We start from the raw sequence: 27,427 nt of genomic DNA on the forward strand, positions 1-27,427 counted from the left end.
GGAAGAGCAGTCAGTGCTCTTAACCTCTGAGCTGTCTCTCCAGCCTGCATTCTCATAGAACCCAGAACCATCATCCCAGGAATAGGCTGGGCCCTTCCCCATCAATCACTAATTAAGAAAATGCTCTATAGATCTGCCTATAGACTAATCTTATAGAGGCATTTTCTCAATCAGGATCTCTCCTCTCCAATGACTCTAGCTTATGTCAAGTTGTCATCAAACTAGCCAGCATACTCACGAATCACTCAACCTGATAAAGCTCCAGGCTAGTCTATGTGGCCCACAGGATCAGAGAATGCCTTCAAATTCCCCTGAAGTCCAACAACTAGGGAATGACAAAGGGCATTGTTGTGTAGGAAAGTGGGATTTTAGTGTACATCTCATGACTTTCACTGATGACTTAGATGGAGCCCTTCTGCTTTCACACACACACCCACTTAAGATCTCTAGATCTCTCCCTCCTATAATCATAACCTATATACACCTATGTCTGTACATACCCTCAACCATCAAACAGTTCTTCCTTCTACTCTTGTATCCCAAGAACTCTCTTATGTTCTCCAACACCCCCATTTCTTTGCATCTTTCTCCTCTTCCATAGTCCCTTTCCCATTTTCCTGTTTTACATACATGCACATGCGCATGTGCACACACACACACACACATTTAAATCCTGACTGAACAGATAACAATAAGAGAAAACTTGGTTTTGTGTTACTTTCCTTAACATGATGATCTATCCATATCCTGTGAATGTCATAATTTTATTCTTGGTTTTATGGTGTAAGATTCTGTGATGTGTGTGCCCCATTTTCTTTATACAGTCATCTGCTGATGACATCTAGGTTAATCTCATACCTTGGCTATTGAGAAGCATACAATGGCAAATGTAGCTGTGTTGTGTGCTCTTTTGAATCCCATCAGCCAATCATTGTCTTTCTGTTGGTGATTTGAGACCATTTTCCTCCAAGTTCCACTGGAGTGTCCCCTTTGCCTATGAGGCTTCTCTTTTTATTTTTATTAATTATTATAATTTTTCTTCATACTGGTTGTTGGATATTGTAAGGTTGACAGAAGGAAATGGAATGTCACTTAAATTTTGTTAGTTTCACTTTCTTCTTTATTGGCACTATGTTGAACATAATGAATTGTATTGTTCATCTATATGTTCATGAAATATATTCTGTTCAAGGCTCTATGATTGAAACTTGCATCCTCATCCATGTGTGATATTGTACGGTACTGTTTATATGCACTGTGCAAAAGATGTGCCTCTATCCTTCCTTGCCTGCTTAAGTCACCTTCTGATTTGTTAAAATAAAAGGCTTATGGCCTATAGCCTAAGGCAGAAAAGTAAGGTGAGACATGTGAACAGAGAGAGGAACTCTGGGAGTCAGACAAGGGAAGATTCACCACCTAGAAACAGAGGAAGATAGACGTTCAAAACTGAGGAGAAGAGGTATTGGGCGGCAATAGTGGGCCCAGAAATTGGTGCTCAGCATACCGATGGTGGAGGAGCTGTAACACAACTACAGCATCCTCGCCTAAGCCGCAGAGCAAGTGGGCCAGCATAAAGATGCCTACCAAGTGATACTGGGTGGTGTGAAAGGCAGCACCAAGGAAAAGCAATTAGCAGTTCAGTTTATACCAAAATTGTTCAAGCATTTTCCAGAGCTGGCTGATTCTGCTACCAATGCAAAGTTAGACCTATGTAAGCATGAGGATGTGCCAATACGACACCAAACAATTAAAGAGCTGCCTCAGTTTGCCACAGGAGAAAACTTTCCGAGAGAAGCAGATATACTGACCCAGCTTCTGCAGATAGATGACTCTGCAGAATTTAATTTGGTGAACAACGCTCTGTTAAGTATATTTGAGATGGATGCAAAAGAAATGTTAGGTGGCTTGTTTAGCCAGATTCTTCCATGAGAAGACAGTGTTAGAAAATGAGCAATTAAATTCCTGTGCACAAAACTCAAGATGCTCCTAGATGAAGTGTTAACTAAGGAAGGAGAGGAGATCACTCTCACTGAATCCAAAATGGTCCAGGAAGATGTGACTGGTGAAGTGTTTGTTCTGTTCATGAACATACTGTCTGGTTTAAAAAGCTTACAGGCAGTGAGTGGAAGACAGCAGCTGGTAGAACAGGCAGCAGACCAGACAGCAGAGCAGGCTGACCTGGAGCAGACCTTCAACCCCTCAGAGCCTGACTGTGTGGATAGGCTACTGCAGTGCACGTGGCAGGCAGTGTCTCTGTTCTCTAAACATGTCCATTCTACAAGGTGTGTGACATATTTCTGTGAGCAGGTTCTTTAGGGACCCATCCCATCGACATGACACCAAACCCCAACACTACTGCTGATGCTAAGAAGTGATTGCTGACAGGAGCCTAATATGGCTGTTCCCTGAGGGGTTCTACCAGCACCTGACCAATATACATGCAGATACTCACAGCCTAAGCCCAGGGACCCCAGTAGAAGAGTAGGGGAAGGACTGAAGGAGCTGAAGGGGTTTGCAACCCCATAGGAAGAACAATATCAACTAACTGGACCACCCAGAGCTCCCTCCCAGAGACTAAGCCACCAACCAAAGATACATATGGAGGGATCCATGGCTCCAGATACATATATAGCAGAGGATTGCTCTGTCTGTTATCAATGAAAGGGAAGGCTCTCCTCCTGTGGAGGTTTGATGTCCCAGCATAGAAGGATGCTAGAGCAATGAGGTGGGAGTGGGGGAGTAGGTGGAGGAGCACCCTCAGAGAGGCAAAGAAAGGGATGGAAGGGTTCTGAAGAGGTAACCAGGAAGGGGAATATCATCTGAACTGTAAATGAATAAAATTATTTAAAATAATAATAATAATGTTTGTAATATCAGGAAAGGGATACCCAGAAGAAGACCAGGGAGGCAGGTAGAGAACCACAGAAATGCAGGAAGAAACAGAATTTTAAAACAATCCAGAAAGGGCCACAGAGCAAATTAATATTAAACAGGCAAATGGATCAAAAAAGAGAGAGAGCTTTGAGTGAGCAGGCAAGTCAGGGAAGGCCATGGAACCTGCCACTGCACATCTGTCTGCCTACCTCCCACATGTGCTGTCATCCTCACCATAGCCTTTGAAGAACCAGTCCAAGAAAGCTTGCTCTCCACGGCCACTGAATTGCTCAGCCTGGTCCACCAGAGTCTCCTTTACTACATCATATCCCCATGGCACCACAGCAGAATAAGTCCCCAGGTGGACGGTGAACACAGGACCATACCACTCCCTGATCTGATAAAAGGAGAAGTTAGAGAAGCCATTCCTGGAACTGCCCGTGTCCTGATGTCAGGTATATAGATGCATTAGGATCTGGTGTCAAGCCTCTAACATATGTCTGCATCCTGACCTAGTCAGTCCTCTGCCTCAGAATCTGAGCCACACCAGGCATGCTCCACACCCCAAATGTACCATCTCTCTGCCCAGTACTACCCTTAAGAAGGAATCATAAAACTTCTTTGTGTCTAGTTCCAAAAAGTTGCCAAGGAAAGGTAATGGGGTGGGTCCTGGAGGCATCTTCCCTAAGAGTTTCTTCTACCTCAACACAGACATTGTGATCATGGCAATGAAGCAGGTCAGCACAGCTACCAGGAGCATCTGAGGTCAGCATGGTGGCAGTGGAATGGACAGGCAGATGGTTATCTCTGGGATGGTGTATCTTTATACTCTAGGCTAAAGGGTGGCTTGGGCTCCTGTTTAATAATTATCTCATTTATTTTTCCTCCTAGCTATTGCCCTGTCATGACATTGCCTTGGTTATGAAACCAGCAGCAACGAAAGAGGAGGGGGTCACATGTAATGGATTTTAGGACAGAAGAAAAATGTACCAGGCTTGCAGAATGGGATGAGAGTGTGGATTAGGACATTTCCAGAATTGAAGATGTAGTAATGTCTGCATGTGAACAAAGCATCCAGATAGAGGTTGAGGGTCTCAAACAGAGACAGGACATCACAGACACATGGATTGGTGGTTTTAAAAAGAATCCAGGGGTTTGGGACTTTTATTTTGATAGCATGGAACATGTTGCTGTGGATTCAGGACCCTTTAGTGAGAATGCATCAAAAGTTAATATCTTAGGAAGGGAGATTCCAGAGTTGTAATCTGAAGATGTGGGGTTAATAGAGGATCCAGACCTGTGGGTGTGGAGTTCCTGGCAGGTGATGTGTATTGAATGTCCAATAGGACCCTGCAGCCAGCACCAGAACCCAGGTGTTATCTTCTCTTTGACTTTATGCTGTCTCCCAATTCCAAGAGTTCTTAAGGAAGCCTCAAAATAAGGCCAGAACTGATACAATATAATGATATAACCAATACTTTCCATTCCCACATGTGAAAGGAAAAGGGGAAGGCAGTCAGCTTCTCATGTCTCTGGAACAATCCCTGGGATGAGGAGAAAGGCAGGGGAAATTCCAGGTGGCAGAGGGACTGAGCTGGTCTTATGAAGCAATAATACCAACCACCAACACAGAGGGAAATCCCAACTGTCCAAAAACTTCCAAATTAGTTCTCAGTAAAGTTAGATCTTAAAATTGCTTACACAATGGTCAGGTTGTCAAATTGCCTTCAAAGTATTTATGTTTATACCTAGAGTCCTGGCTGCTCTCAGCCTTGGTCAGAGAAACTTCTTTATGCAGTAGACAGAAATCAGAGCAAAGTTCATTGATCCACTTAAACTTGAGCTTTGTACAAGGAGATAAGAGTGGATCAATTCACATTCTTCTACATGCTAACTACCAGTTGAGCCAGCACCATTTGTTGAAAATGCTGTCTTTTTTCCACTGGATGGTTTTAGGTCCTTTGTCAAAAATCAAGTGACCATAGGTTTATGGGTTCATTTCTGGATCTTCAATTCTATTCCATTGATCCACCTGTCTGTCACTGTACCAGTACCATGCAGTTTTTATCACAATTGCTCTGTAGTACAGCTTGAGGTCAGGCATAGTGATTCCACCAGAGGTTCTTTTATTATTGAGAATACTTTTTGCTATCCTAGGATTTTTGTTATTCCAGATGAATTTGCAAATTGCCCTTTCTAACTTGGTGAAGAATTGAGTTGGGATTTTGATGGGGATTTCATTGAATCTGTAGGTTGCTTTAGGCAAGATAGCCATTTTGACTGTATTAATCCTGTCAATCCATGAGCATGGGAGATCTTTCCATCTTCTGAGGTCTTCTTTATTTCTTTCTTCAGAGACTTGAATTTCTTATCATACAGATCTTTCACTTGCTTAGTTAGAGTCACACCAAGGTATTTTATATTATTTGTGACTATTGTGAAGGGTGTTGTTTCCCTAATTTCTTTCTCAGCCTGTTTATTCTTTGTGTAGAGAAAGGCCACTGATTTGTTTGAATTAATTTTATATCCATTGCTTCTCGGCCTTTTGGCTAAGATCAAGTGTAATTTTATATGCAGCTACTGCACTGAAGCTGTTTATCAGGTTTAGGAGTTCTCTGGTGGAATTTTTAGGGTCACTTATATATACTATCATATCATCTGCAAAAAGTGATATTTTGAATTCTTCCTTTCCAATTTGTATCCTCTTGACCTCCTTTTGCTGTCTAATTGCTCTGGCTAGGACTTCAAGTACTATATTGATTAGGTAGGGAGAAAGTGGGCAGCCTTGTCTAGTCCATGATTTTAGTGGGATTGCTTCAAGTTTCTCTCTGTTTAGTTTGATGTGGGCTACTGGTTTGCTGTATATTGTTTTGATTATGTATAGAGATGGGCCTTGAATTCCTGGTCTTTCCAAGACTTGTATCATGAATGGGTGTTGGATTTTGTCAAATGCTTTCTCAATAAGACCAGAGACACTAAAACTTATAGAGGAGAAAGTGGAGGAAAGCCTCAAAGATATGGGCACAGGGGGAAAATTCCTGAATTGAACAACAATTACTTGTGCTATAAGATCGAGAATCGACAAATGGGACCTCATAAAATTGCAAAGCTTCTGTAAGGCAAAAGACACTGTCAATAAGACAAAAAGGCCACCAATAGATAGGGAAAGAATACTTACCAACTCTAAATCAGATAGGGGACTAATATCCAATGCATACAAAGAACTCAAGATGCGGGACTCCAGAAAATCAAATAACCCCATTAAAAACTGGGGCTCAGAGCTAAACAAAGAATTCTCAACTAAGGAATACCAAATGGCTGAACAGCACCTGAAAAAAATGTTCCACATCCTTAATCATCAGGGAAATGCAAATCAAAACAACCATGAGGTTCCACCTAACACCAGTCAGAATGGCTAAGATCAAAGATTCAGGTGACAGCAGATGCTGGCGTGGATGTAGAGAAAGAGAAACATGCCTCCATTGTTGGTGGTATTGCAAGCTTATACAACCACTCTGGAAATCAGTCTGGTGATTCCTTAGAAAATTGGACATAGTACTCCCGGAGGATCCAGCAATACCTCTCCTGGGCATATATCCAGAAGATGTCCCAACCGGTAAGAAGGATACATGCTCCACTATGTTCATAGCAGCCTTATTTATAATAGCCAGAAGCTGGAAAGAACCCAGATGCCCCTCAACAGAGGAATGGATACAGAAAATGTGGTACATATACACAATGGAGTACTACTCAGCTATTAAAAACAATGAATTTATGAAATTCCTAGGCAAATGGTTGGACCTGGAGGGCATCATCCTGAGTGAGATGACCCAATCACAAAAGAACTCACATGATATATACTCACTGATAAGTGGATATTAGCCCAGAAACTTAGAATACCCAAGATATAAGATACAATTTGCAAAACACAGGAAACTCAAGAAGAACAAAGACAAAGTGTGGACACTTTGCCCCTTCTTAGAATTGGGAACAAAACACCTATTGAAGGAGTTACAGAGACAAAGTTTAGAGCTGAGACAAAAGGATGGACCATCTAGAGACTGCCATACCCAGGGATCCACCCCATAATCAGCCTCCAAACACTGACACCACTGCATACACTAGCAAGATTTTGCTGAAAGGACCCTGATTTAGCTGTCTCTTGTGAGGCTATGCCGGGGCCTAGCAAACACAGAAGTGGATGCTCACAGTCAGCTATTGGATGGATCACAGGGCCCCCAATGGAGGAGCTAGAGAAAGTACCCAAGGAGCTAAAGAGATATGCAACCCTATAGGTGGAACAACAATATGAACTAACCAGTACCCCCTGGAGCTCGTGTCTCTAGCTGCATATGTATCAGAAGATGGCCTAGTCAACCATCATTGGAAAGAGAGGCCCATTGGTCGTGCAAACTGTATATACCTCAGTACAGGGGACGCCAGGGCCAAGAAGTGGGAGTGGGTGGGTAGGGGAGTGGTGGGGAGGGTATGGGGGACATTTGGGATACCATTGGAAATGTAAATGAAGAAAATATCTAATAAAATTTTTTTTAAAAAATGGGGCACAGAGCTAAACAAAGAATTCTCAATTGAGGAATACCAAATGGCTGAGAAGCATCTGAAAAAATGTTCAACATCCTTAATCATCAGGGAAATGCAAATCAAAACAACTCTGGGATTCCACCTCACACCAGTCAGAATGGCTAAGATCAGAAATTCAAGTGACAGCAGATGCTGGTGAGGATGTGGAGAAAGAGGAACAGTCTTCTTTGGCTGGTGGGATTGCAAGCTTGTACAACCACTCTGGAAATCAGTCTGGTGGTTCCTCAAAAAGCTGGACATAGTCCTACCAAAGATCCAGCAATACCTCTCCTGGGCATATACCCAGAAGATGTTCCAACTTGTAATAAGGACACATGCTCCACTATGTTCATAGCAGCCTTACTTATCATAGCCAGAAGCTGAAAAGAACCCAGATGTTCTTCAACTGAGGAATGGATACAGAAAATGTGGTACATTTTCACAATGGAGTACTACTCAGCAACTAAAAACAATGAATATATGAAATTTTAGGCTAATGAATGTATCTGGAGGATATCACCCTGAGTGAGGTACCTGTAATATCCAAAATGAATTCAAGACTACCCAGTATCTTCCCCCCTCGAAAAGGACTTTCCAAACTGTACTAGCAGGCCAAGTGCAGAGCCAGATAAGGAAGCTGGCTGACTAAACAAATGTAAAAACATAGTTTTACCAGTCAAAATGATTAAGCCTTCAGCTACCAAAATAATAATAGCTGTCCTCAGAGACATAACCATATCAAGATTAGCAATTCTCCTGTCCCCTGCCCCACATTGAATTCTGACAAAGACCACAAACCACCCTGACATTATCGCTAGAATCCCCCTGACATTGATAGCTGTGGCATTAATAGCTGACCCATAAGTTCAAAAATGTACTTTTACTTTGATGACCAAATCATAATAACCCACCATGGGGGCAAGCAAAGTGAGTCACTAGGCCAGAGGGTAACTTAGTCACTATACAAACCAACCAATGCCTGAAAGGGTTACTTGCTACACTAATGAGAACCCTGTTGCTCAAATCTGCCCCTAACAAAGGTATAAAAAGTGTGTTCTTTTGTTGTTCTTGTTCTCTCCTCTGGCCTGCGTGCTGAGAGGGGAGTCCCCAACATGTTGGATCAATAAAAATCTTCATGGGATTTGCAATGATGGTGGCAGTCTCTGTGGTCCTTGTGATGAAGGGTCTTTTGACAAATTCCAACATAACCCAATCACAAAAGAACACACATGATAAGCACTCACTGATAAGTGGATATTAGCCCAGATACTTATAATACCCAAGATACAATTTGCAAAACACATGAAACTCAAAAGAAGGAAGACCAAAGTGGCGATAATTCGTTCCTTCTTAGAATGGGGAACAAAATACCCATGGAAGGAATTACAGAGACAGAGTTCAGAGCTGAGATGGAAGGAAGGACCATTCAGAGACTGCCCCACCAAGGGATCCATCTCATAAAAAACCACCAAACCCAGACACTATTGCATATGCCAGCAAGATTTTGCTGACAGGATCCTGATATAGCTGTCTCTTGTGAGGCTATGCCAGGGTCTTGCAAATACAGAAGTGGATGCTCACAGTCATCTCTTGGATGGGACAAAGGGCCCCCAGTGGAGGAGCTAGAGAAAGTACCTGTGATGGTTTGTATATTCTTGGACCAGGGAGTGGCACCATTTGAGGGTGTGGCCTTGTTGGAATTGGTTTGACCTGGTTGGAGTAGGTGCATCACTGTGGGTGTGGGCATAAAATCCTCACCTTAGTTGCCTGGAAGTCAGTCTTCCAATAGCAGCCTTTGAATGAAGACATAGAACTCTCAGCTCCTCCTGCACCATGCCTGCCTGGATACTGCCATGCTCCCACCTTGATGGTAATGGACTGAACCTCTAAATCTGTAAGCCAGCCCCAATTAAATGTTTTTTAATAAACTTGCCTTGGTCATGGTGTCTGTTCACAGCAGCAAAACCCTAACTAATATAGAAGTTGGTACCAGGAGTAGGGTATTCCTGTGACAACCTGAACATGTTTTGGAGAGAACTGTGGAAGGACTTTGGAACTTTGGGCTAGAAGATCCATTCGGTGCTGTGAACAGTAATGTGGAAATGTAAGCCGAATAAACCCTTTCCTCCCCAACTGCTTCTTGCTCATGATGTTTGTGCAGGAATAGAAACCCTGATTAAGACAGTACCCAAGGAGCTGAAGGGGTCTGCAATCTATAGGAGGAACAAAATATGAACTAACAAGTACCCCCAGAGCTTACATCTCTAACTGCATATGTAGCAGAAGATGGCCTAGTCAGTCATCATTGGGAGGAGATGCCCTTGGTCTTGCAAAGATTATATGCCCCAGTACAGAGGAATGCCAGGGCCAGGAAGCAAGAGTGGGTGGGTTGGGGATCAGGGCTGTGTATAGGGGACTGTCCGGATATCATTTGAAATGTAAATGAAGAAAATATCTAATAAAAAATTGTTTTTGGAAAAAAAATAAAAAATAATAAAAAAATAAATCAATGCAGAAACACTCAATTGGTCACAGCACTAGAAACAGGAGATGGAGGGTCAGTCCTAAATAACTGGGACATCTTTATCAATGACCTCCTATCACCACCATGGCTCAGGAAATATTGCAGAAGAGGCAGGAAGAATGTAGGAGCTGGAGAATGAGAAGGAGTGCTGTGGAGTGCTGTCTTATAGATGTGACATGGTGGTTGCATTCCTAAACCCACAACTGTGGTTACTTACAGAAGACCTGGACAAGATAAACTCAGCCAATTCTGGCATAAGTGAGGAAAGTGTACCCCAAACCCTATAACTTAATTAAGAGTTATTGGCAATTGAGAGCTGATGGAGGAGAGCTAAGCATGCTTTGAGAAGGAGTGTTCCCACTGCCACAGTGGGAAACCGGTGGGGTTTCCCATGCTCCAGTAAATGGCCCCCTCCTCACCCATTCACACATGAGCAGCTTTAATTTAGTGAGTTATCAAAAAAGAAGACATGACTTCAGGATGGGAAAGTTGATGAGATTTGGAAGAAGAAAATGAGTGGGTGTGATCATATTTCATTACACACGTACAAATTCTCTCTCAAGAATAAAGAAGATTGTAACTAAAAACTGAGCATACAAAATAATGAGTTTCATTATGTTACAGCCACACATAGCTTGCTTTCACTGACCCTCCCTCTCCACTCTTCTATCCATCCCCTCTATCTTCTTGCTACGTCTTTTCCCCACTCCTGGTACAGAACACATATTTTGTTATTCTTCCTCACTCATTGCCAATGTTCTCTCACAATATCTGTTTCTCCTCTTTCTAATTTCAAAATCTACAACCCCATATATGCACACAAGTCTAGGATTTCTTCTTAGAAGAGGCACAGCTCTAGTCTTTTGAGTCTGGGATGCTTTGCTTAAACGTAGTAGTTTCTAGTTTCTTCCATGTTCTTACCATTGCCATGATTTCATTTTCTTTACAGCTGAAGAAGACTCCATTGTGTAGGTATCACAGTCTTCTTCTGAGGGGACTCCTAGGTTGGCCCCTGAGGATCGTGTACCAATAAAAATGGATGTCTAAATATCTTTATGGTAGGACTTTTACATATTTACAAAATCCAGTGAAATGGCACAGTGGATAAAGAAGCCTGCACGAAACCTGATGGCATGGATTCCGTCCTCAGATACATGATGGGAGGAAAGAATTGACTTCCACAAGCTTTGATTTCCACACACACAAACACACACACACCATGTTATTTTAACACATACGAATACACATACACACACATATACATATACATGCATATACTTACACATACATGCACAAGTTCAAAACTGTAATAAAATATTCTTAATCCCAAATTCTGGAACTTCTAGAAGAAAATGTAGGGAGAGGACACTGAAGTATCACTATATACAGGAACTCTTTCTAATATAATTATATATATTAAATTCAATGTAATAAATTCAGAGATAGAGATATAATGTTCAAAATGACAAATAAGATTATATAAAGTTCAGAGAGCTTCTGTCTAACAAGGAACACAACTGGCAAAGTGAAATATATATACGTGTGTGTGTGTACATATATATATATATATATACACACACACACATATGTATATATATATATATGTATACATATACATATATATACATATGTGTGTGTGTATTTGACAAACAATAAATGGATAAGTGAACCGAACAGACAGTTCTCCAAAAAAAGAAAAACAAATGTCAAATAAGCAGAACATACAGGGGCTGGACCTAGGACTCCCTGCACATATGTAGGAGATGTGCAGCTTGGTCTTCATGTGGGTTCTGAACAACTGGACTGGGGGTTATCCCAAAAGCTGTTGCCTACATGTGGGAGATGTTCTTCTAGTTGGGCTGCCTTTCCTGGCCTCAGTGGAAGAGGATATGCATAGCCTTTCAGAGACTTGAAGTGCCAGGGTAGGAGGATACACAGAGGGACCGCACCCCCTCAGAGGAAGAGAAGAGAGGAAATAGGAGAAGGATTGTTGGATGGGGTGACCAGGAGGGGGACAGTGAGCAGGATGTAAAGTGAATAAGTAAAAAAACAAAATAATTTAAGAGAGAGAGAGAGATTGAGAGAGAGAGAGAGAGAGAGTGCTTGGCATTGTACACCATCAGGGAAATAAAAATAAAAATTAGTTTGAGAGTCACAGACCAGTGGGTTCTAATTTATCAAACCTCACCCCACTCCCACTGCCACAGCTCAGCTATGAAGGCCCTGAACAGAGGCTTTCCCTTCCTCGGGTCATTTCAGTAGCTGTTGTGTTATCAAGACTTCCATTTTCCTACGGGGACACTACAGACAGGACAGAGAGGGTGACAGGGAGCACATGGCTGAGAGACCCTCGGGCCAAAGGCCTTGAACCTTTGTCTATCCTGTTCATTCTGATTTTTCTGCTTCTGGACTCTCATTTCCCCACCATTGAAAAGGGAACGTCATAGCTAAGGCTGTGTTGCATTGTCGCGTCTGCTCTTGACCAGCAAGAACGACATGACCACCAGTCCTTCTAACAGCAGTTTATTCAGCAAACTTCAGTCTTCCTCTTTCTCTTTGTTTATATCTCCTCATAATAATAATCCTCTCTCGAATAATAATCCTCTCACTAACCCGGGCCTCTCACTCTTATATACTCTCAGCCCTCATCCACTCACAGCAGGCCACGTCACCTCACCAGGCACGCAGCTTCAGCTAATCAGGGCAACAGGGTCATGTCTCCACCAAAATGGATTCGCCAGTATCCTGGTACACCTGCGCAACTCTCACGATGGTTGTGGCTTATTTTCAGGTGTATGAGGAAGTCAGATGCAAGTCATAAGACTTAGCTGCAGTGCCTGGCGCCTTCTTGGGACTGCTGCCACACCCACTCCTCACATTGCATCTCCTTCTGGAGTGATTCCTGGTATCTAGGAAATAATTAGAAAATGGAAGAATGAAATCTGACATGAGGTTTGAGTAAATGTGTGGGAAGCACAGTGGACTATAGGGAGGAAGCTGGAAAGAATGCAAGGCTACACGACGTCTCATGCATATTCCTTATATCACCATAATGCTATTATTAGCATACAAAGAAATGCATTTCTCACTGATCTTTTCTTACATGTGTATTACTACCTATTTCACGGACCACCCCAGTCGGGCATGGGGTCCCTGGAATGAGGGTCCTCGAAGCTAGGTGGGTAAGGATTCAGCAGTGACAAACAGAAACAAACACAGAGGCAGTTTGAATCTGAGTGTATTTTGCAAGTCTAAAGCATGGGTTTTTGTACATTAAAAGAGCAAATATTACGACACTTAGAAGATGTGTACAGTGAAACAATCACAAATACCATCATTATCATTTGGCACAGTAAAGCACCAAAATCAAGCGAGCATCTCAACTCTGAAAAGATGTACTCAGTGAATCACAAACAGAACAGGTGACACCATGATTAATAGAAATCATCCAAGTATAACAACTCTGAAAGGATATAATCAATCACCCAAGGCTAGTGACATGTATCCAAGAGCGGGTTAATAAATTTTATGGACAATTATTGTTTAACATCTAATGTCTGAGTTTTTATAAAACTTCAACGTATAAATTTAAACTATTTTAATTCTTTTTATTTAAGGCTTTCTTTATCATATACCAAAACCCACCCCTAATGACACACATGAAGTCATATGAAATTTTATTGTTGGGAAAGTTTTTATCTGTCATAATACTATTATATAATTTTATAAATGGTGTATGAAGTAAAGTGTTGGTTTCCCCAGAGATAAGACCATATTAGTGACCCCCTCCCCCCATCTCAAGGGATGGTTTCTTACCCATTATTGTCGCTGAAGATCGTGGCCTAGGCTACCAGGAACATGTCATTAATAAGAAAAGGAATGAGAGAAAACAAAACAGATAAATTGCCATGAGAACTACGGATCAATATTTTGCGCCAGCCAAGAGTTCCACAACCGGTTCCAGGAGGCCTCCTTCTTTTGAAGTTTTCACCTCAGTCTGTGGAACTTGTCACACAGATTCTACTGGGGTTGGTGTGGCAACCTATGTTCTCATTCACCTCTCCCCTTCGCTGTCCTCCCCACAAAACTGTTCACTGGTAATTTATTCGCACTTGCCAAATTTTGAGCATGGTGCATTCCAGTAAGATTTGATCTCTGTGGCCATGGTGTTACACAGTTTTGTAACACTGAAGCTTACTCATCAACCACACTGATGTCACCAAGTTAAGAAGCAAAGAAAAAATTGGGATTGGACTGGAGGGTCATGTGGGAACTATGCTTAGTAGGACTGATTGAGGAGGTGTGCTTCACCAATGAGAACAGATTATCTTGGAGAATTCTAAAGCCAGAGAGATATAAGACAGTCAAGGTATCACGTTGAGATAGCAATGGCTACTGTGATAAGTAAGAGGTTCTTAGAGATGCCATGCCAAAAGAAGATGAAAGACTCACTATTGGTAGACAATATTCAGCGTGAGCCTAGAAGCTTACATTCAGGACTATGAAAAGGTAGCTACTACAGGATCAAAACTGAGCCTTGATCTTCAAACAGGAGCATCAGATAGAATGTGAAATCAGAGTTTCAGAGTTGGGGTTGTTCTCAGCTTACCTTGGTGGAGCCCCTTTGGGCTTGGCAGGCACTGATGGCAGGTCCTTGGAGTTATGGGCTGACACAACCTCCACCTGAGAGGCATGCCATGCTAGCAGACCCAGTATTGACACACATTGGAAAGTATTCATTACTTCTGGACTCTGAAACCTGGAGGGACAAAGGGCAGACATAGGAAAGATGTTTGTTGGTTTGGGATGGAGAAAGATTGAGTGGGTCCAACCTGGTGGGTATTAGTCTATCACATGATGCTTTCTGGCCAGTGCCTGGGATGGTATCTGCCCTGGGCTCCTGCTGCCCCCTCTGTTCTCTTGAGTAAGAAGGAGGAGGCAGCTGGGGAAATTGTTTCTCAATTCAGGTGGCAGGAGGAAGGGTCCAGAGGCCTGTCCAAACTGGCTCTCATAATCTGCCAAGGGATCTCACAACATTAGAATGGTTCAAGGAGTTGGGAGACAGTTGGAGATTCTCTAGCCCTTGCTGTTTTCCCTGTCAGAGGGCAGGCAGCTCACTGTCTGATTTCCCACAGGGGATGGTTTGGATGGGCAATGCCCTGGAACATCTTGGGTGAGATAGTGTGAACTCAGGAAACCCATTCTCTTTGCTGGCCCCTGTGTCCCATTGTGTCTGGGTGGACTTTATTAGAAAGATGGTGAAGAGAATGATTGAGGATAGGGTTTGGATCTTCATCGCATGCAGATACTTTGGTGTCACTCTGAAAAGCCTCAAGGGAACAGAGACAACCTCTGATGAAGGCATGGAGGTTACATCAACTGTGCTCTTGGACACTGGGGCTGCTTGCTCAGTCCTGATGAAGTCTTGGGATCCTACTTCTCCTTCTTGTTCCCCTGGTGTCAGGGTAGGAGGACAGCCTTGCTTTCCTCACCAAACCCCACCACTAAGTTGCATTTTTAGAGGTGTTCCTTTCACCCATTCCTTTTTTGTAGTGCCAATGTGTCCTGTCCCCTTATTGGGAAGGAATCTTCTAGATAAATTGGGAGCCTCTATTTCTTTTGCTCCCCCCCCCCATTCACCTAAACTCAACCTTGCCAGCAGACCCTCTCCTCCTCCTCCTCCTCCTCCTCCTCCTCCTCTTCCTCCTCCTCCTCCTCTTCCTCTTCCTCCTCCTTGCCACTCAACCTACTAACTCTAATATATTGTTTCCTTTGCCAGCTTCTCAAGTAGACCCTCAAGTCTGGACCTTTAGAACTCCTCTCTTGCTAAACATCATTATCCTTTTGTCATACAATTACTGGACCCTACCAGGTACATCACCAAATCTCAATACCCTCTTTCTCTCCAGAGCCTCAGGGGACTTAAGCCTATCGTCTTTGACCTCTTAAGGAAAAAACTCCTCCCTCCTACCTCTTCCACCTTTAGTACCCATACTAGCAGTTAAGAAACCTATTGCCTGGTCCAAGATCTCAGGCACATTAATTCTGCAGTGGTTTCTCTCCATCCTGTTGTGGCTAATCCTTATATACTTCTTTCCATTATCCCTTCAGGAACGTCTCATTTCTAGGTCTTAGATCTCAAGGATGCATTCTATGTACCTCTAGATGCCCACTCACAGAACATCTTTGCCTTTACCTAGACTGACACTGACACCCACTTTTCTACTCAACTCACCTGGACTGTTCTACCTCACCTATTCGGCCAGGCTCTGGCTTCTGACTTCCTTTCTCTGCCTTTTTCCAAATCTAAGAGTGTCCATTACATAGATGATATTCTTCTCTGTAAATGCTCTCTAAAAATTAGTCAAGCTCACACCTCTGCTCTTCTAAATTTCCTGTCCAGTCAAGGCTACAGGGTCTCACCTTCTAAAGTCCAACTGTCTACTCCTCAGGCTACCTATTTGGGACTAACAATTAGCTCAACTCACAAGGTTATATTACCTTAGATAGAAAGAATCTAATTCAGTTTCTAAGAATTCCTTCTACAAAGGAAGAGATTTATCATTCCTAGGAATAGTCAGTTTTTTACATTCCTGAGTTCCTTCCTTTTCCCTTATTTCCTGACCCTTATATGAAGCAGCATCAGGCCCCACCCATGAACCTCTTCTCAAACCTATTATCAAGCCTTTTCAAAGACTCGAAGAGGCTCTCCTTAAGGCCCTGGCCTTACACCTCCCTGACCTGACTAATCCTTTCTTGCTCTATGTAACCAAAAAAGAGGGATTTGCCCTTGGAGTCCTGGATCACCAACTGGGACCCTCTTTTGCTACAAGCACACCTGTCAAAAAAAAAAAAAAAACTAGATCTAACCATCTACGGATAGGCACCTGTATTCATACCTTAGCAGCCACTGAACTCCTTATTTGAGAGTCTAAAAAACTAATTTTTGAGTCACCTGTAACTGCCTTCTCTTCTCTTAACCTGTCACAACTCCTAACTGACAAATGCTTACAGACTCTACCTTCCTCCAGGGTACTTTCCTTCAGGTAACACTAATAGAAGATTCCACACGTACTTTCCAATCATGCCCACTTCTTAATATTTCCAATCTTCTTAATATTTCCAATCTTCTTCCTCAATCAAATACTAACCACTCCCTATCTCACTCCTGCACTGAATCCTTAGAGGAACTATTACCTCATACTTCACACGTACAGGAGAGCACATTGCCTCGGGCCATCTATACATGGTATACAGATGGCATCTCCTTTTTACATAAAAGGGCCAGAAGAGCTGGCTATGATACAGTATCAGACACAGAGTGGTTGAAGCACAGACTCTCCCTGTTCATACCACCAATCAAAAGGCTGAATGAATAACCCTTACCTTTGTCTTTCAACTGGCACAGGAACAATCCCTAAACATCTACATAGACTCCAAATACGTTTTCCATATCCTCCTGTCCCACGCTGCTATCTGGAAGGAGCATGGGTTACTTACAACAAAAGGAGGACCAGTAACTAATGCAAACCAATTATGGCTATGCTAAAAGCCTTCTATCTCCCCACAGCTACTGGAATAGCCCACTGCAGATTCTACCAGACTGATAACTCCATTGTCTCCAAGGGAAACAACTGAACCGACAAGGGAGCTAGAGCTGCAGCCCTTAGCAGCCTAGACTTGTCTCACCCTCCCCAGGACATTCATACACAACTCGAATCCTCACTCTCACTCCCCAACACTCATCAAAGTCAGTCCTATCTTCACCAACTCTTTCATCCTAAACAGCCAAGCATTGTCTTATTTTGTTAAAAGCCACCTACAGCCTACTCCTGAGGACTTAAGTTTCTTAAAATCTATCACTGCCTCTTGCAAAATCTGTCAAATGTCAAACTCCAACTCCAGATGTCATAGCACCCCTTTTTCCTACCCATCAGGCTAGAGGTTCCCTTCCTAGAGCCAACTGGCAACTTGATTTTACCCACATGCACACTGTCAAATGTGCCAAGTACCTCCTTGTCTCAGTGGACACTTGCTCTGGGTGGGTAGAGGCATTTCGCACAACCAACAAAAGACTCAGTTTCTGATCTCCTCCTCTGAGAGATCATTTCCTGATTCGGTGTCCCTGCCTCCCTCCAGTCAGACAATGGTCCTGAATCTACCTCCCATGTTTCTCAACCTCTATCTAAAGCTCTAGACATCCCTTGGCATTTTCATATGCCCTACCAACCCCAGTCTTCAGGAAAGGTAGACAGAACTAACAGCTCTCTAAAAACCACTTTTGTCAAGCTGTCACAGGAACTACACCTCAATTGGGTAAAACTCCTACCTCTGCTTCTTAGGCTATGAGCATTCCCCAAGTGACCTCTTTTCATCTCACCTTTCAAACTCATGTGTGGATATCCAGTCCTAACTCCTGGTCTTTAACCTAGATGCTCTCCTCTCCCTGATTACCCCATTACTTTGACACCTCTGCTCTCTCCTATTGAACTTTGCTGACCACTGTCTACCAAGGCCACACACTGTCCCCTGCCCACTGCCTGTCAACATTAAAGACCAGGTTCTTCTCTCCCCTCCAGATAATTGGCCCTCCTCTCTCTCTCTCTCTCTCTCTCTCTCTCTCTCTCTCTCTCTCTCTCTCTCTCTCTCTCCCTCTCTCTCTCTCTCTCTCTTTTTCTCTCTCTCTCTCTCCCCTAAATGGCATGGCCCTTTCAAGGTAATTCTCATGACTCCTATAGCTGCTAAACTCAAGGGACGCTCTCCTTGGGTCCACCTGCTTCACCTCAAATCTTTCACCCTCCACCTCAAAATGACTCTTCTTCCTACACATTGTCCCCTACACAACAAGACCCTGCTTTCTTAAGCTCCAGAAGACATCGAGACCACCCACCTTGTCCCTAATTCCAGAAAAATGAGACTCCAATCCAGCAGATGCACTGGACCCACTGGATTAGACATAGGCTTCTCATCCTCTCTCTGCTGTTCATTTCTATCCAAGGTAGTCCTTACATCTGTAGATTCAAGGTTCAAGAAACCCCCACTGATAACAGTCTTTCCAAATAGGGTCAGGAAACTACTCAATAGCTAGATGCCAGGAGCCAATCCAAATTGCTGTCATCTCTATATCCACCATTTCATCTAAATATCATGACCTTTTTGATTGCTTACTTTTTGATCAGATGAAAGATAATTGTAAAAAAAATGGCCAGATGAATATGAGAGCTGCCCATATTGGTCTTGCCAGATACGTATGTATGCTAGGATCATAGACCAATCACTTTTGCTATTAACAATGCAAGACCCTCTTCTTCTACATACAAGACCCATGGAACCCTAGGTGGGAAACAGGCATTGTTGGTAAGCTCTATAGTAAAAACCAATCTGGGTCCTCAGTGAGTATAATGCACATCTAGAGAAAATATGTCTCATTCAACCAACCTCTAGATATTGGGAACATGGAAGTAATTAAATACTCCTCCGAGATCCTTATTTCCTTGACATCTCCTCTCATAAATGGCAATAACCTATCATTTTGCTTTCTGCTTCAGACCTCAGGCTACTAACTCCTTAATGTCACCTGATCTGGTTGCTTTAAAGATTGCTGGCTATGTGTACTCCCTAGAACTAACTCACAATTGCCACTTACAGTCTCTCCAGTGATTCTGCCATGTAACTTCACCTCACCTTTTATCAGCTGCCCTGACTCTGATGTTGCCATGATCCCATGCCTTTTCTCTATCTCTCTTTTCGGCATGGAAGACTGTTTTAAAACACTGGAACATGTTCTGTAGGAATGCTTAGCTTCATAGACTACAATAGAACCATAACCCTTGATACCTCATCTCTATCACTATCACAGTGTCCCACAGTCCAAAACACATCGATTCTCTGTGGCATTCAGGTATATCATTGCCTACCTGCCAGCTGGTCAGGAGTTTGCACGTTGGTGTTCCTTTGCCCTGAACTAAGAGTAATCCACAGAAAGGTGCCTCTACCAATCCCATTATAGAGACAATACCTACCCAACATGACAAGAGAACAGTTCAGGGCATGCCATTCCTGGTCGCTGCAGGAATAACTATAGGTGCTGGTGCTGGAATAGCAGGACTGACTCCTTCCCTAACCCTATACAAAAAGTTCTCTTCTCAGCTTGACAACAGTTTTCAAGAAGTGACCCACACCATTCTCACCATCCAAAGACAGATCCATTCTTTGACAGCAGTAGTGCTTCAAAACTGATGGGAACTAGATGTCCTTACATCTAAACAAGGTAGTCTTGGCCTGTTTCTCCAAGAAGAATGCTGTTTCTACATCAACGAATCTGAGATAGTAAGAAATAAAATCCAGCAGCTACAATCAGACATCCAGAAACACAGAGAACAATGTGATGCATCTTCCAAAAACCCTATAAGGAAATGGATACTGCCCTTCTTAACACCGCTTTTCCTCATTTTTCTAGCTTTGCTATCTGTTCCCTGCCTCATTAACTTCGTCTCCACATTCTTTCAACAACAAATTCAAAAAGAATTTCTAACCAAACAATTAAGTTCCTTTTACAGGATTACCAACCACTGTCCACAAATGTGAATGACTATCAAATGGGCACCGATGGTAAAAGTCAGCTATACCCCAAAATTGACAGCACAACTAGATAGCAGGAAGCAGTTTAAGAGATCTGATGCCCTATTCCCCTTTCACCATCAGCTTCCACCTCCCCCCCTTTTCCCTCTCTTTATGATAAGAAAAAAGGAGGTATGTTAGCATCAGAACCATCCACAGCCAGAAACTGTTTACAGTCAGCCTCTGAACCCAGCGATGACACTAGGCAACAATATTCTCCTCTGGCTGTTGCCTTGGCAACTGTTGTTCACCCTCTGCATATGTATTATCTATGTTACCTGAATCACCTAAACATCACCACCTGCATTACCTACATCACGGTCCAGATAAAGTAACAGACCCATGACCCATAGCTCTCTCTCTCTCTCTCTCTCTCTCTCTCTCTCCCTCCCTCACTTCATTTCCTTACCTCCCCTTCAGGGGCACCCTTTAATAAAGACCTCCCATGTGAGGACTGTGATGTCTTGCCATGGTCTGTCCAGGAATACACCACTTTCCATCGAATAATCACAGAATTAGAAAAAAGAAGGACGGTGAGAAAGAGTCCTTTGACCCTGGAGTTCTGGTCTACCCACTGAGAGCTGCAGTTTTCCCAACTTCTCATCTACCCACTGTTAGTTGCACTTTCCTATCTTCCTGTCTTTATCTCTAGTTAGTGCATCTGTCCTCTAAAAGGCAGCCTGAACAGCTATGCAAACAGCATCCTGCCAGAAGCAATAACTCACCCTAGAGAGCTCTCCTCCTGCATCCTCGGGAGTTGTAAAATTATTGTATTTAAGTAGTGCTGTTTGGCACTTAGATTATGTAGAAAGTTTAACAGAACTGACTCCTGCCAGCTCAACTGGTGGAAAACAGTGCTGAGACATAAATGAAACAGAAATATGAATGGGACATTCTTCTTCATGTCATGGAAATAAGAAAGAGCGGGTGTTGGACATATGGCTCAACAGTTAAGAGCATCTGGTGTTTTTGCAGAGGACCAAGATTAGTTCCCAGTACCTCATCAGGGAACACACAGCCACCTGTAACTCTAGTTTCAAGTGACCCTCTTCTGTCAGCCCCCTCAGGCACTGAAAGCAGAGACACACATGTATATCCATTAAAAATAAGTAAAATTGAAATAAGTATAACATAATAATATAACAGCCCATGTGCCAATAATAATGTAAAGAAATAAACCACTTTTTTGAAATATAGAAATAACCAAACTGATTCCAGAAGAAATAGAACTGTACAGACCTATTTCAAAAAGTAAAAATAATAAAAACAAAAAAACCACATCTAAGAAAAATATATCTGAGACTTGGTAGTGTCAAAATCAAATGCAAGCAAGCATGTTAAGAATTGTGAACACCAATGAGAGTTTAGTTACCTAGGAAAGTGGGGTGGGTGCTGCTGTGTGGATGCCCGAGTTCTCTCCAGTGAGTCCTGCTGAAGGATCTTAAAAATTGTACAGAATTTCAAAATAAGTGATACTTCTGAAGTGATTCCAATTTTTGAAGAGATGTTTGTAAACAGATTCACACAAGATGACAACGAATACCAGGAACACTTGAAACACCCTCCTGAATTCCCTCCATTTGTTGAGGAATAGAATAGCAGATCTGGCGGTAACCAAAGAAATAGAGGCAACTGGCTGCAAGACAATAGACAGTTTAGAGGTAGGGATAACAGATGAGGATGGCCAAGTGGCAATCGGTCAAATAAGTGGCATGGACGGTCATGGGGTAACAACAACTACCCACAGCAGAGACCATGGCCCTACTATAAACAACAGTACACACAGTATGGCCACAACCAGCAGCCTCCATATGGTTACTACTGACAGAAATGTCTGCAGCTTTTAACAAAAACAATGTACTAAATACTTGTGTGTCTTCTATTGGTCATAGCTTTTCATTCTACTTTTAAAGAAAGGGTTATTAATTGTTTAGAACTTGAGACTTGAAAAAAATTAATCTTATTGGAAACATGATGGTTGGTGGGAATAAATTTACCAAGTGTGGATTATTTGACTTATCTTACATACTGTTTTGTTTTATGATTTAAGAGTGTTTTGAGTTTTCTTATTTGGACTGTAGGGATTCTGTATCACAGAAATAATTTTTTTAATTAAAATGCTGGCTTTTGCTGTATGGAAGAATAACATGCTCAGATGTGCTCACCTCTAAAGTGTTTCAGCTGCTAGGACCATCAGTCTGTGAAAACACACCCACAATTACTTACAGTGTATTGTACCTAATAACAGCAGTTCAGTTGAAAGATAAAACAATTACGTTGCTTCTCATAGTGTCTTGTAGTTTATAAGTGAGTCAGCTCCAGAACTCCTTTGGTCCCTATGTGGAAGGATTCATTTTCTGTGCAGCCTCCTGAGGTGGTGGAGAGTGGGATGGTAGCACTCAACATTTTGTATATCCCAAGGTTTTTATAAACTTATAGCAGGGGAAAAATGGATGTGCTCTATAACACAATACTCGTGTAAATATTGTTGCATTTTAGTTGTTTTGGTATTTGTGGGGTTATTTTCATTTTTAAATGCTTACCTTTGATGCTTCCTCTTACAGTTAGAATAAGGCTGTCACCTGCTTCAGAACAATCATTCTTGAAATATTTTCATGATAACAACAGATTTCTTCAAATAAGAAATTTTAGAATACTTATTCAGCATATTATGTGTGTACCGTTGTGAAAGAATGAATAAATTGCATATAAATGAAAAAAATTATGAACACCAACTCTTTTCAATTTTTCCAATTAATTCAAAAGCTATTGTTTTCTAATTCATTCTAAGTTTCACTATCCTGACATGAAATCAATATTAAGGTTGTATATACTCTAAGGAAAGTATATTCAAAAATGCTCGATAAAATTCAAGGTGTTAAAATTTAAGATGGTATGGAAGGGGTTATACAGTACAACACATTAAATTAATGACAACATTAAATTAATACAAGGGTGGTTCAACATGAGAAACTTGGTTCAGGAGCCAGTCCCACAACATCCAGAGGAAGATCCACGCCCAGGTGCTCTAACACTCCCAGGATCATAGGATCAGAGGTGAGGAGGACACAACATCTGCCCCAAAACCAGAAGTAACTGGGACCAGCAGAACCCATGCACCCGGGAAGTCCACCCAACCAGTAGCACAGGTTCCTTCTGGTCTAAGCCCATGCCCTGAGAGGACCTTGAGTGCAAACTCCACAGCCAGTCCCACAATACCCAGAAAAAGCTCCACTCTCAGGTGATCTAATACATCCAGGTCCACAGATTAACAGGATCACAGGAGCTCGGTGCTACCAGGATCTCAGAGGCAGCCTGACTCCCAGGAGCTCTGACAGACCCAGGATCACAAGATCTCAGAATCACAGAATCACAAAGACAGCTGAACTCTGAGGAGTTCTGACTCAATCAGGATCACTGAAATGATAGGATTCAGTCAGATATAGCAAGGGCAGGTAGCACTAGAGATAAATAATTAGAAGGTGGGAGGCAAGCATAAGAATATACGCAACAGAAACCAAGGTTACTTGGCATCACCAGAACCCAATTCTCTCACCATAGCAAGTCCTGGATACACCATCACACCAGCAAAGCAAGATTCAGATCTAAAATCACTTCCCATGATGGTGATAGAGGACTTTGAGAAGGGCATAAATAATTCCCTTAAAGAAATACAGGAGAACACAGGTAAACAGCTAGAAGGCCTTAAAGAGGAAACACAAAAATCCCTTAAAGAATTACAGGAAAACACAATCAAACAGGCAAAGGAAATTAACAAAACCATCCAATATCTAAACATGGAAATAGAAACAATAAAAAAAAAATCATAAAGGGAGACAATCCCGGCGCTAAAAAACCTAGAAAATACACAGAAGATACTCAAACATGTAATAAGGAAACATGCTCCACTGTGTTCATAGCAGCCTTATTTATAATAGCCAGAAGCTGGAAAGAACCCAGATGTCCCTCAACAGAGGAATGAATACAGAAAATGTGGTACATTTACACAATGGAGTACAACTCAGCTATTAAAAATGATGAATTCGTAAAATTCTTAGGCAAATGAATGGAACTAGAAGATATCATCCTGAGTGAGGTAACCTAATCACAAAAGAACACACGGTATGCACTCACTGATAAGTGAATATAAGCCCTAAAACTCCATATAACTATGATACAATTCACAGACCACCACAGACGCTCAAGAAGGAAGACGAAAGTGTGGGTGCTTCTGTCCTTCTTAGAAGGAAACCAAAATACTCACAGTAGCAAATAAGGAGATTAAGTGTAGAGCAGAGACTGAAGGAAAGGCCATCCAGAGACTGTCCCATCTGGGGATTCATCCCATATAGTTACCAAACCCAGACAGTATTCTGGATACCAAGAAGTGCATGCTGAAATGAGCCTGATATGACTGTCTTTTAAGAGGTCCTGCCAGAGCCTTACAAATACAGAGGTGAATGCTCATAGCCAACCATTGGACTGAGCACGGGGTCCCCAATAGAGGAGTTAGTGAAAAGACCAAAGGAGTTGAAGGAGATTGTAACCCCACAGGAAGAACAACAATATCAACCAACCAGTCCCCCAAGAGCTCCCAGGGACTAAGCCATCAACAAAGGAGTACACATGGCTCCATCTGCACACATTGAAGAGGATGGCCTTGTTATACATTAATGGGAGAAGAGGTCCTTGGTCTTATGAAGGTTTGATAGATGCCCCAGTGTAGGGGAACTGAGGGTGGGGATGTGGGAGTGGGTGGGTGGGTAGAGGAACATCCTCATAGAAGCAGGGGTAGGGAGGGTGGAATAGGGGATTTCATAGGAGGGGGACTGGGAAAGGGGATAACATTTGAAATGTAAATAAAGAAAATATCAATAATAATAATAACAACAAGAGCTCACTGCTTTTGCATATGACCTGAGTTTGATACCCAGAACTATGTCAGGAAGCAACAATGGCCTGTAACTCCAGCTCCAGGATATTGAGTGCCCCTTTGTGGCCTTCTGGTCCTCCTGCACCTGCATATACACATATGTATGTAATTTCAAATAAAATAAATTATTTCAAAAGAAAAAAGAAGACATGGAGTTGAAAGAAGGATACAGGATGGGAGAAATTGGAATGGGAAGTAAGGGGTAGATATTATCTAAATACATTTTATTCATGTATGGGATTACCAAGAATAAATAAGTAATACAGAGATACATAGATAAAAAGATGGATGGATGGATGGATGGATGGATGGATGGATGGACAAATAAAATAACCACTCTCTGTATCTGAGCACAGTGATACATACATACCTGTACTGAACATGTTAAATCTAGAAGATTGTGAGTTCTAGGCCAGCCTGAACTACAGGGCAGAACTTTCAAAAATAAAAACAAAAGCAACTAAGTCACTACTCAGTTATGCCATTCACAGTACAAAAGGAGCAACCTGAGGTCTTCCAATTAATAGCTATATACTCTTAGACCAGTAGCCTCCCTATCTGACCCTCAACTTTCTATTTGTTTTTCTATTTGATGTCTCAAGAAGATAAAAATTCAATAAGATAATGTACATTGGTGTTTTGATAGGCTGATTTGTTTGTTTCACAGTTCAAGGGGTAGGGATGAATATCGTGGACATGTTAGGGAAGCACTGTATCCCTGAACCACACCCAAGTCCCTCACTGTGAGGAACTCTAGGCAGATGCTCTGCCACTGAGTCACGCCTCAGCCCCTCACTGGGGGATTCTAGGCAGGGCTTTACCACTGAGCCACACCCCCAGGCCCTCACTGGGGGATTCTAGGCAGGGGCTCTACCACTGAGCCACGCCCCCAGGCCCTCACTGGGGGATTCTAGGCAGGGACTCTACCACTGAGCCACGCCCCCAGCCCCTCACTGGGGGATTCTAGGCAGGTGCTCTCCCACTGAGCCACGCCCCCAGCCCCTCACTGGGGGATTCTAGGCAAAAGCTCTAGCCTTGAGCCACCCCCTAGCCTAAACTTACTTTTTGATAACCAGATACAGAAATAACCAGATGTTGTCCTCCTGAAGCTTTCAGCCCAACAAGGGAAAGAAGCCTATGACCAGTCAGTGATGTGCCCAGACCCTTCAGGATTGTGATATAATGTCAAAGACTAGCTTTGGCACCCAGGATAAATAAACTGAGGTAGGGCATAGAGTTAGTGATTAGCTGGGGCCGGTAAGGATGTTCATGGAGGAAATGAAGAATTTCTTTGGGGGCCACAAAAGGGAAAATCTCCTTGGGGATCACAAAAGGCTGGTGGAAAAAAAAGAAAGAAAGAGAAGAAAGAGAGAAAGAATCACACAGACACACAGAGAGAGACACACACACACACTGCATGAATGAAGCAAACTTCAACAAGCTCCAACGAGCAAGCTCCAACAACTGCACACAGATAGACAGACAGACAGATATATTGGATGGATAGAGCAAAACTCCGAGCAGAGCTCCAACTTTACTTTTTTTTTTCTCCCATATCTTATATGTCCCAGCAAAATCATTCAAGTAGCATAGAAATTACCTCGTGACTATTTTCTTTTAGTGAATGATTATTAAAAAAACAAAAAAACAAAAAAAACGCCGGGCGGTAGTGGCGCACACCTTTAATCCCAGCACTTGGGAGGCAGAGGCAGGCAGATTTCTGAGTTCAAGGTCAGCCTGGTCTACAAAGTGAGTTCCAGGACAGCCAGGGCTACACAGAGAAACCCTGTCTCAAAAAAAAAACAAAAAATCAGTAACTTCTCCAATACTGTTACATGAAATAACATTTCATAATACGGGCAAAGAAAACAAATTATTCCCAAGAACCCATGTAC

The 27,427-nt window shown here is 42.4% G+C and overlaps 2 pseudogenes; both read left to right on the top strand.

Moving 5' to 3' along the window:
* On the top strand, positions 1,454 to 2,312 carry Gm4290 (predicted gene 4290; annotated as a pseudogene).
* Gm29754 lies at positions 3,597 to 22,424 on the top strand (annotated as a pseudogene).
* Positions 22,425 to 27,427: the final 5,003 nt, after the last annotated feature.

The sequence above is a fragment of the Mus musculus genome, chromosome 7 (genome assembly GCF_000001635.26).
Source record: "Mus musculus strain C57BL/6J chromosome 7, GRCm38.p6 C57BL/6J".
Lineage (NCBI taxonomy): Eukaryota > Metazoa > Chordata > Mammalia > Rodentia > Muridae > Mus > Mus musculus.